This window comes from Zalophus californianus, chromosome 1 (genome assembly GCF_009762305.2).
Source record: "Zalophus californianus isolate mZalCal1 chromosome 1, mZalCal1.pri.v2, whole genome shotgun sequence".
In the NCBI taxonomy this organism is placed as follows: domain Eukaryota; kingdom Metazoa; phylum Chordata; class Mammalia; order Carnivora; family Otariidae; genus Zalophus; species Zalophus californianus.
The window spans coordinates 140,932,094-140,942,484 of record NC_045595.1 but is presented as its reverse complement, the minus strand read 5'-3'; the positions used below and the strand labels follow the sequence as shown (position 1 = coordinate 140,942,484).

Below are 10,391 nucleotides of genomic sequence, written 5' to 3'. Positions count from 1 at the left end.
TCTCTGAATAAATGAACGGATGAATTTCCCTTCATTGTCTCATATATGATGAATTTCCCTTCATTGTCTCATATATGTTGATAACTATATCAACAACACTTTATTGTAATCGCTGTTTGCTGTGTTCCAGAAAAGGTTCTGTATTTTTCTTAATGTCTTTTCAGAGAGGCCGGCAGCGGGATATTCCCGGGCGGCGAGAGCGTATTTGCCATGGCTTTCTGTGCTGGGCTCTGGGGCCCCCTTCACCCATGCAAGCCGAGCGCTCAGCCAGCGCAGTTTCAGCACCACCGGAAGCCTCAGTGCAATTCAGAAGATACGCGGGTCTGTGTGGTGGACAACAGTGCCCTGGGGAATACCCCATACCATCGCCCTCCTTGTTGCATCCACGTCTATAACAAGAACAGGGTGGGCAAGGTGGGCGACCGGATACTGCTGGCCATCAAGGGACAGAAGAAAAAAGGCACTCATTGTGGGGCATCGCAAGCCCGGGTCCCCGGATGACTCCAGGTTTGACTCCAACAATGTGGTCCTCATTGAGGACAACGGGAACCCTGTAGGGACCCGAATTAAGACACCCATCACCACCAGCCTACGCCAGAGGGAAGGTGAATTTTCCAAGGTCCTGGCCATTGCTCAGAACTTTGTGTGAGCAGGGCTCGGGCCGCTGGCTGCGGTGGGACTCATGAGAGGGAACTAGGGGCCCCATGGCTGGGGGAACAGTGTCCTGTGAAAAAATAAACCTTTTCGTGTAAAAAAAAATTTTTTTTTTAAGCACCTTTCTACCTTCTATTTCCACACACTCAATTCATACCTATATTTCAAGGCTCAATTTACATGCTATGCTATATACAAGGATCTTACCAACTGGAAAATAGATCAGTCCTTAGAATATCCATAATACTTTATAAGTGTAATATACCCAGGGCTTCTAGCACTTTCTCTTCTATCACTGTATAAATTCTTACACAGTAAAGTACTAAATCTATCCTCTTGTTTCCCTCTCCTCTCCCCATTCCAGACTCTAGCATGTAGGAGTTTCTCAAAAATGAATTTTTTTGAACAAATATAAAAATAAAAATTTCATTTCACTAATGTATAAAAAAGTATACAGAAATCCTTACCATGGTTTCAAATCAGGGTTTTGAGAAATAAAATCCAGACTGCTTATATACACTACACAAACCTAAATGATCTTCCTTAACCCTACAGGTTCACTTTGTAGTATCCTCAGCCTCAGTCACCATTCTTCTGTTATTCTAGCTTTGTTTTTTCTTCTAAAATCTTCCAAACTGTTTTCTACCTTAGGATCTTTGCCCTTCTTGCTTTTCTGCTTAGATTTTTACATGGCTTATTGTTTTGTAATTGAAAACCCTCGTATCAGGTCAAACATCATCTTTTTATATATGCCTCTCTTCCTTGCCCACCTGAAGTCCTTCCCATTCTCTATCAAGTCACCTTCCATTACTGTCTTCATAGCACTTACCACTATTTGAAATGATGTTTTTGAAATTTGTTTACTTGTTAATCAAATCTATTTTACTTCCTCTCCTACCTATGGTATCCCCTCTGCCCATAACCCATAACTCACGCATCTAGAACATGAGATGCATGGAGAACAAAGACCTTGTTTGCCTTTCTCATGGCTGTGTCCACCATGCCTATAGAAACTAAATAAACATGTATTAAGTTACATTTTTAAAATTCATTGCTTTGCTTCACTTTTCAAATAACTACTATATTGGTTTAATTTATCCTTTATTAATAGCAAGATTCCAGAGTTTATTAATTGAAACAGGATTTTTTTGTTGCTTCTCTCTTCACCACAGGGAATCCATATATTCATCTAAAACAGGAAAGCATAGCTTCTGGAGTATGTCTTTTCAGAGATAATCTAAGTGCAAGAAACATTCTGAAATAAACTATAATTGGTTCATAAACTGACCTCTAGCCCTTCAAACTTAGCTCCTGAAATAAGCACCTTCCTACTCATGAAACTATTTGTGCTGATGAAATCATATAGCATCAGTAGTTTCCAAGGAGGAATAGTCTGAAAATACTTCCCCAATCTCTAAGAGAGAAGTAGTTCAGGATGGGAATATACTCTCTGATCTTCCAAATCACTAATATCTAAAAACATGAGTGTTTTGTGGCAAACGTGGCTTTCAATGCTTTTGTTTGTATAGATTTGTTAAAATATTTTTCATGAGACCCAGAAAAAAAATCTATATAAACATATAGAATTGACACCATGGAAACAGATTCATGCTGAAGGGTTTTATACTTAGCTGTCTTATGTGTTTTCATTGTGGTTGACGTTTGCTGAAGACAATGGAAACATCTTGTTTTAATGAAACTTTCTGGGATCCTCCCAGCTGACACAACCTCTCTTCTTCCTTTTAGCTCCACAGCCATCTCTCTTTTTACAATGTGTCGCTTTCGACCTTGTATTATGGTTATGCCTCTTTACTCCTAAAGAATGGAATTTGTAACAGACCTCTGTATTTTTTCCATCACTTCCATTGCCTTCTCTAATTTTAGGTATATATGTGGTATTCAATAAGTGTTTGTGGAATAAACAAACAACAATATTTGTATATACACAGTTTCTTTTTACTCTTTCCAGATCAAAATTTCTAGAGAACAATCTGACAATGATTAATTTTTTCATTAAGCTTTCTTTTTTTCCTTCAGAAAGATACGCATACATAGAATCATGTAGAAGATAGATTTCCAGATTCCTAGGAAGGTGAAATGTCTGTCTTCCTATTTGTATACTTTTAATAAATGCCGTAGCGTATGTAGTATTAATTTGTTAACAAATGGTGGAAAGACATCATAATGCATAGATATTCTTCCTATACTCGACTATGATACTAAGCAAGATTATTATAATGCATTAGATGTAGAAGAGTGGAATTTAGATACATAGGGTTGTATTCAGTCAGTAGAATGAATAGGTCTAGGGATTGGAAATTTGGGGGTCTTCTTCAGGAATGTCAGGTTGGTAGTTCTATTTAGAGGGGAAGATGAATAAAGATAACAGTGCAGGAGAGTTTGAGAAGGAATTTGCAGACTGATGTAAGTCCTGGACTGTTTGAATGAGGTTTTGGATGGGGAACTCTTAATGGGTTCTGTGCAGGTTGGTGACATGATCAAAACTGTGCTTTAGAAAGAATAATCAAGAAGTATATGCTTGATGAGTTGGCTAGAGACAAATGAGAAAGAAAAACCTTCTCAGAAGTTTTGTGTGGTATTCTAGGTAATATTTTTCCTATGGGAAAATACATAAACTGAAATTTTGTTGCTTCTTGATGCCTAAGATGAAAAAGATCATCAGAGAATGAATGGGTCACATATGTGTAATTTTTCTCTGACTGTGTATTCATGCATATATATATATTTATTTTTGTTAGAAATATTGCTATTTAGATTTATATACTAAATCAGACAGTGTGTCAGATTTAGATCCCAAGTATAAATATCAGATTTTTGTTTGTTTGTTTGTTTTATTAGATCCTATGACTCAGAGCTCTCTGGTCGCAAAATCAATTTTAAATTTCATCTGATTTTTTTTAGGAACTTCCATTATAAAGGTATTAATGGCAATTGATCTAGAATAACTTCTAATTTAACATTATGTGACTATGTCAAATGTGATGTTTATCTCAGAATAACAGCTTTTCACATGCTTTTTGAAGAATTTACTATCAGAAGAAAACAAGGCAGCAGGAAAGAAGACTTAGTTAACAATTCAAGTTAACTTCCATATCCAGGGTGATAATTGAATACCCTCTGGAAGGATTACCATAGTACAAGATAGTTGATTTTACTTATTTTACAGCACAAAGCAGAGATCCAGGTACACAGAAGTAACTCCTTATTAAACTCTTATTGAATCATCATTGCATTCTGAGCCCTTGTTGGGTATAAAGTAAAATAAAAATCTTGCCAATGGTGAAGAAATGAGGGGAGAAGTCATAGATTTCTGGTTAAGTTTAGTAGATGTGTTTATTTTTTGCCTCTTCAGTGTATGCATCAATCACTATTAGCTTATTTCATTGCTTTTTACTATTTTGGTGGGGGGGAGAGAAGGCCATGTAAATTGTCCTTCATTCTTTGATCCTGACTTTTAAAACTTTTAATTCTTTTAATTGTCATAATATATACATATGTATGTATGTACAAAATATATTAATCCTTTAAAGTGTATGGTTCTATGGCATTAAATACATTCACACTGTTGTACAACCATCACCACCATCCATCTCCAGAATTTTTTCTTCTTCCCTAACTGAGATTCTATACCCATGAAACACTAACTCCCCATTCCCTCTTTCCCTCGGCCCTTGGCAACCCCAATTCTACTTTCTGTCTCTATGAATTTGACTACTCTAGGTACTACATATGCGTGGAATCATACAGCATTTTTTCTTTTTTTTTTTTTAAAGATTTTATTTATTTGAGAGAGAGAGAGAATGAGAGATAGAGAGCATGAGAGGGAAGAGGGTCAGAGGGAGAAGCAGACTCCCTGCTGAGCAGGGAGCCCGATGCGGGACTCGATCCTGGGACTCCAGGATCATGACCTGAGCCGAAGGCAGTCGCTTAACCAACTGAGCCACCCAGGCGCCCCAGTATTTTTCTTTTTATGACCTGTTATTTCACTTAACATGATGTCTTCAAGGTTTTTCCATGTTGTAGCATGTGTCAGAATGTCCTTCATTTTTAAGGCTAATATTCCACTTAATGTATATGCCACAATTTTGTTTATCTACCTGGATTGCTTCCATGTTTAGCTATTGTGAATAATGTTATGATGAATGAGTGCACACATTTCTATGGAATCCTTGTTTTCAATTCTTTTGGGTACAGACCCAGAAGCAAATTTGCTGGATGATATGGAAATACAATGTTTCATTTTCTGAGGAATTGCCATATGGTTTTCCACTGTGGTTGTATATATTTACATTCTTACCAGCAATGTTTGAGGGTTCCAATTTCTCCACATTCTGGCTAACACTTGTTTTCTGTTTTTTTTTGTTGTTGTTGTTGTTGTTTGTTTGTTTCTTTTTATTATAGCCGTCCTAATAGGTGTGAAGTAGTATCTTATTGTAGTTTTAATTTGCCTTTCCCTAATGATTAGTGATATTGATTATCTTTTTATATGCTTATTGGCCATTTGTAATTTTCTTTGGAGAAAAGTCTATTCAAATCCTTTGCCCATTTTTTAATTGGAATGTTTTATTTTTGTTAAGTTGTAAGAGTTTTAAAAATATTCTGGATATTAAAGACTTATCAGATATATGATTTGTAAATATTTTCTTTCATTCTTTGGTTTGTCTTTTCACTCTATTGTTACTGTCCTCTGATGCACAAAAGTTTTTTTTTTTTATTTGGATAAAGTACAGTGTAACTGTTTTTCCTTTTGTTACCTGTGTGATCCTGGCTTTTTTTCTTTCTTTTGGGCTATGACTTATTCTACATAAATTCTTTAATCAAGCAATGAGATGACAAGCCGTGGAAATCATTAGGTAATGTGAATGGAGAATGGTTACTATAAATGGACTAGTCTAATTTTATTTAAAGAGATGTGGGGATGGTCCTGAGCTTTGAAGTGACTGGATCCTGCAGCATGGTCTAGACAGATTGATGGCATTTAATGAGGCGACTGTGGTCCAGATGTGGTCCTCTACTCTGCTGGTCCAAAATTCACTCACAGGGAACCAGAATCTGGAGGGCTGAAGCAGACTGAACCAACTTCTAGAAAAATGACTGATAAGTCAAATGCTAAATAATTATGAACCATAAGGGGAAAAAACCCACCACCAACAAAAACTAGTCCAGTACATGGAAAAATTCTTGTCTATTACCCAAGAAGTTACCTTCTCATTTTCAATCAACATGTGGAACAGAATCAATAACCAGAATTTTGCTTTGTGAGCACAAAATCAGATCAAATAGAATTGCATATGCTCAGAGGCTATTTTATTCAGACTAGGGAGAAACTTGATAATTTACCCTTATCCTACGACAGACATTTGACAAATAGCTTCACTTGCTCTCATTCAGATCATTCTTTCATATAAGAATATTGCCTGTATACCACTTGTGACACATTATGTAAGCTATGCTACAATCTGAAGGAATTTCAATATAATGTTTTAATAGGCCATTACTTTTATTCTACACATAAAGAATAAAAGTCATATTCTTTTTATGGGTGCATCATAAAATTATCAGTTTCATCGATAATAATACGTACAGAACACTTGCCATGCATCAGGTGCTCCTCTATTTGTTTTATTCAATGAACTCATTTGACCTTTGTAACTCTATGAGGTAAGTACCATTACTATCCCCACTTTCATGTAGGAAATGGATTCACAGGGAGGTGAAGAAATTGCCCAAGACTGTGTAGTTTGATATGAAAATTCTAGCAAGTCATGCTCTAGAGACCACATTCTTTTTTGAGGAGAGAGAGAAAGAGAGGGAGAGAGTGTGCGGGGAGGGGGTGACTAAGAAAGAGGAAGAGAGAATCTCAAGTAGGAAGAGGAAGAGAGAATCTCAAGTAGGCTCCACACTCAATGCAGAGCTCAATGTGGGACTTGATCTCAAGAGCCTGAGATCATGACCTGAGCAGAAATCCAGAGTCTGTTGCTTAGCTGACTGAGCCACCCAGGTGCCCAAGACCTCTTTCTCTCTTTCTTTCACATCCAGAGATGTGCAGTAACTTTCCTAAGGTCAGGTAGCTAATAATATATTTTCACAATTTCTTTCTTCTTCTTCTTCATATCACAGAAACCACTGGAACTGGATTTGGAAAAACTAGTTTATGCCCTGACTCAGTCACTTTTTGGTCTCACAATTTTTAGGTAAGTCACAGCCTACTATTTCCTCATGTAAACATTAAATAAATTAATTCTGTATCACAGGATTATTATGAAGCAAAATCAACTTCATATAGGGTCATTTTGGACCCAGTGAATTTTGTGAGGGCAAAACATCCACTGGGTCTAAGAGTATAATTATAATTATAATTAAAGGTCATGTGAAATAATGCTCACTTTGTAATCTTTTAACCTTATCATATTTCCTGGAGAAATTTGTTACCTTCTCTTCATGGCAAAAAGTGTATTGAAAAGGCCAACTTTTTCCTGCCCTAGTCATTCTGCTAGGAAATGGCTTGTGTTGGCCCTGATTGTACTGGCAATGTTCCCAATGGCTCTCACTGGTTTGAGAGCTGCTTTCTTTAGCAAAGGTAATTTCCAGGCAGGAACAACCATTCTGTCTCCAGTATTGATGTCAGCCTGAGGCAATTCTCAAATGATGTTTCCCTGGTCCCATTTATTGGATAACAGGCTTTCCTTTGGATTGTCTTCTACCTAGATCTTTGACAGCTAGCGACATCAGTCCAATTCTTTAAATATTTCTCTTAGGCACATCTCTTTTGGGTTTCTTAGTGAGCCTTCTACCTCACTTAGCCATTTATTATTGGACCATCATAAGTCACAAACAGCCTCTAGATTTTGAGTTGCAATACATCTTACACTCCAATCCTTGAGCATTTCTGTTAGTTCAGTTATCAACCAAAGTCAATTAGAATCTAATAGTGAAGGGGAACCTGGGTGGCTCACTTGGTTAAATGTCTGCCTTCAGTTCAGTTCATGATCTCCGAGGCCTGGGTCTGAGCCCTGAGTTGGGCTCCCTGCACAGTGGGGAGTCTGCTTATCCCTCTCCCCCTGCCTTCCCCCCCGCCACCCACACTCATGCTCTCTCTCTCAAATACATAAATAAGATCTTAAAAAAGAAAGAATCTAAGAGTGAATTTTCAACTAACAGGATAAAACAGCATCTGATTTCGTTATCAATAAAACAAAATTTTAAACTTCCACAAAATTAAGCACATGTAACGGGTTTTGTTTTGTTTTGTTTTTGGAGAAAGAGAGTGCAAGCAGATGGGGAGAGGCAGAGGGAGAGGGAGAGAATCTCAAGCAGACTCTGTGTTGAGTGCAGAGCTCCATTTGGGGCTTGATCTCACCACCAAGAGATCATGACCTGAGCCAAAATCAAGATTTGGATGCTCAACTGACTGAACCACCCAGGTACCCCTGTAACAGTTTTGTTTTTTTTCAGTTAACTTCCAGATAGAACTTTAATTCAAGAAGTTCAGAGTATAAATAAGCAACAGGTGCTTTTGTAAATGGCAAAATAAAGTGCTGCTATTAAAAATTATGAAAAGTTTTGGGAAAAAATTTACTAAAGAGCTAATGAAAAGAGGTAAATCTATTAAAATTTAAATAAAATTTGAGTAAGAAAAAACTTCCATTTTATACAAACCAGTTTTAAATCTAATGAGAAATTTATTAAAAGCCATGGTAAAGGTAGAAAAACATCATTAGAAAAATACAGTCACTCTCTTCCTTCCCCTCTCACTCCACTTCTTTCCTCTGCCTTTATTTGTCTGTCTGTCTCTTTCCCTTCTCTCTCTCTGACTCTGTCTCTTTCAGTAGCTGCAGTTAAAAATATTAGATCTGGTCCTGGACTCAGGGCGGTGAGAATGATGGAAGGGTGAGAAGTTGATAAAACTGATTACTTACAGTTACGTGTGTAGAGGTGAGAATGCATTTATGTCTCCTAATTTCCTTGCATTTGATACAGTTCCTCTCAAATATCATCTTTCTAAAGATGCCAGAATGATCCAACATGCAATTTTGATCATTTCATCTCCTGACCCATTACCTACAAGCTTTTCAGTTTATCATTCAGACCCATGTACCACCATTCAACCTCATCTTTTCCTACTTTTTGCCTCACACTTTACATTCCAGCAATATCCAATGTTTGAGATTCCCATACACATGTCTACATGTATTAGTGTGATGTTCACTCTTCTCAAGATGTCTTACTTGCTCTCGTTTTTTTCACTGTCACTAAGAAAATCTTTTTCAGGTCATGTGTCACCTCTTCTGAATTATCCTTTCTTTCAACCACCATACTGGATGAGGGATTTCTATTAATCATACATAGTTTTTTTTCTGGTGTTTTACCCAAGAGCACTTCTCAATAAAACTTTCACATGCAAATCTCTGTCTTACTTCCTATGTTCAGGGAACCCAGACTAGGACACCTGATATCAGTAGTCCTAGGAACAATGTCTAAATGAGATATGGAGATCGTGAATTTTATTTTTATTTTTTAAAGATTTATGTATTTGAGAGAGAGAGACTGAGAGAGAGCACAGGGGGAGGGGCAGAGGGAGAGAGAGAATCCTAAAGCAGACTCCTTGCTGAGCAAGGAGACTGATTCTAAGGGGCTTCATCCCACCACCCATGAGATCATGATCTGAGCTGAAACCAACAGTTGGAAGCTCAACTGACTGAACCACCCAGGGTGCCCCTGGAGATCATGAATTTTAGTTGCAGCCTTAGGAGTAACGGCAACAATGAGTGCTGTAATTTGTTTCCCTTTCCTTTCTCTTGAAAGTTTTCCCAGATAATAATACCAACTACATCAATAGCAAAGCTATTTCCAGATGTGGTCTACTTCCCCAGGCTTATGACCCCTTCTTGGGGAAAATTCAACCAACAACTAGATGGGGAGTGACAAAAGCCTGGCCCCCTTACCTCAATTTGGGACAAATCTGAAGTGTTATTTAGCTACAAGCCCCACGTAGATCTTTTGAAACTTCATCACAAACCTGCTGTCTAGTACTGCTTCCTCATTTTCTCTTGCTGTCATTCCCTAGATTCCTTCCAAATAAACTTCCTGCATGCAAATCTCTTTCTTGGAATCTGTTTGTAGGAATTCTGACTGAGGACAAGACTCAAAAGGTAAGTATCAAAATAATCATGCTTATACTGGCTCCCTCTAGGTTTTTCTCCTTAGCAGTGGGGTGAAACACTGAGCGGAGACATAGTAATGTACAATCACGTAGAAGACATCTTACCTAAACTTAGCAAGGAAAATTTTAGTTTCCTGGTACAAGTTTGTCTACTTTTCTTATATAATTCTCTGTGATATTTGAATTATATGAGCAATGTTAAAGTTAATTGTGATAGACTCTGAAAATATTTGGAGACTTTGAAGGGCATGGCAGAATCTTTGGTGGGAGGGACACCACAGTTGCAGAGAGAAGACCAGATTTATACAGTTTACAGATACATCTTATAAGGAGTTCTTCAAATGGGAAAGAGCCAAGGCAATTAGTCTTCATGTCCTGATTCTGTACTCTGCCTTTGAAACTTTCCTTCATTCATATTCCAGGACATGCCTTCAGTAGGCTTCCCAAGAGCACCTACTGGACATACCATAATTCTCAGAGAGTGGGTCCCATTACAGTTCACTATCTCAGTACTTCACATACATTCCTGGGCATTGGCAGTGTGTCTATGTGT

At 37.5% G+C, this 10,391-nt stretch overlaps 1 pseudogene; it reads left to right on the top strand.

Moving 5' to 3' along the window:
* Nucleotides 1-210: 210 nt before the first annotated feature.
* LOC113918399 lies at nt 211-649 on the top strand (annotated as a pseudogene).
* The last annotated feature ends 9,742 nt before the right edge of the window (nt 650-10,391 follow it).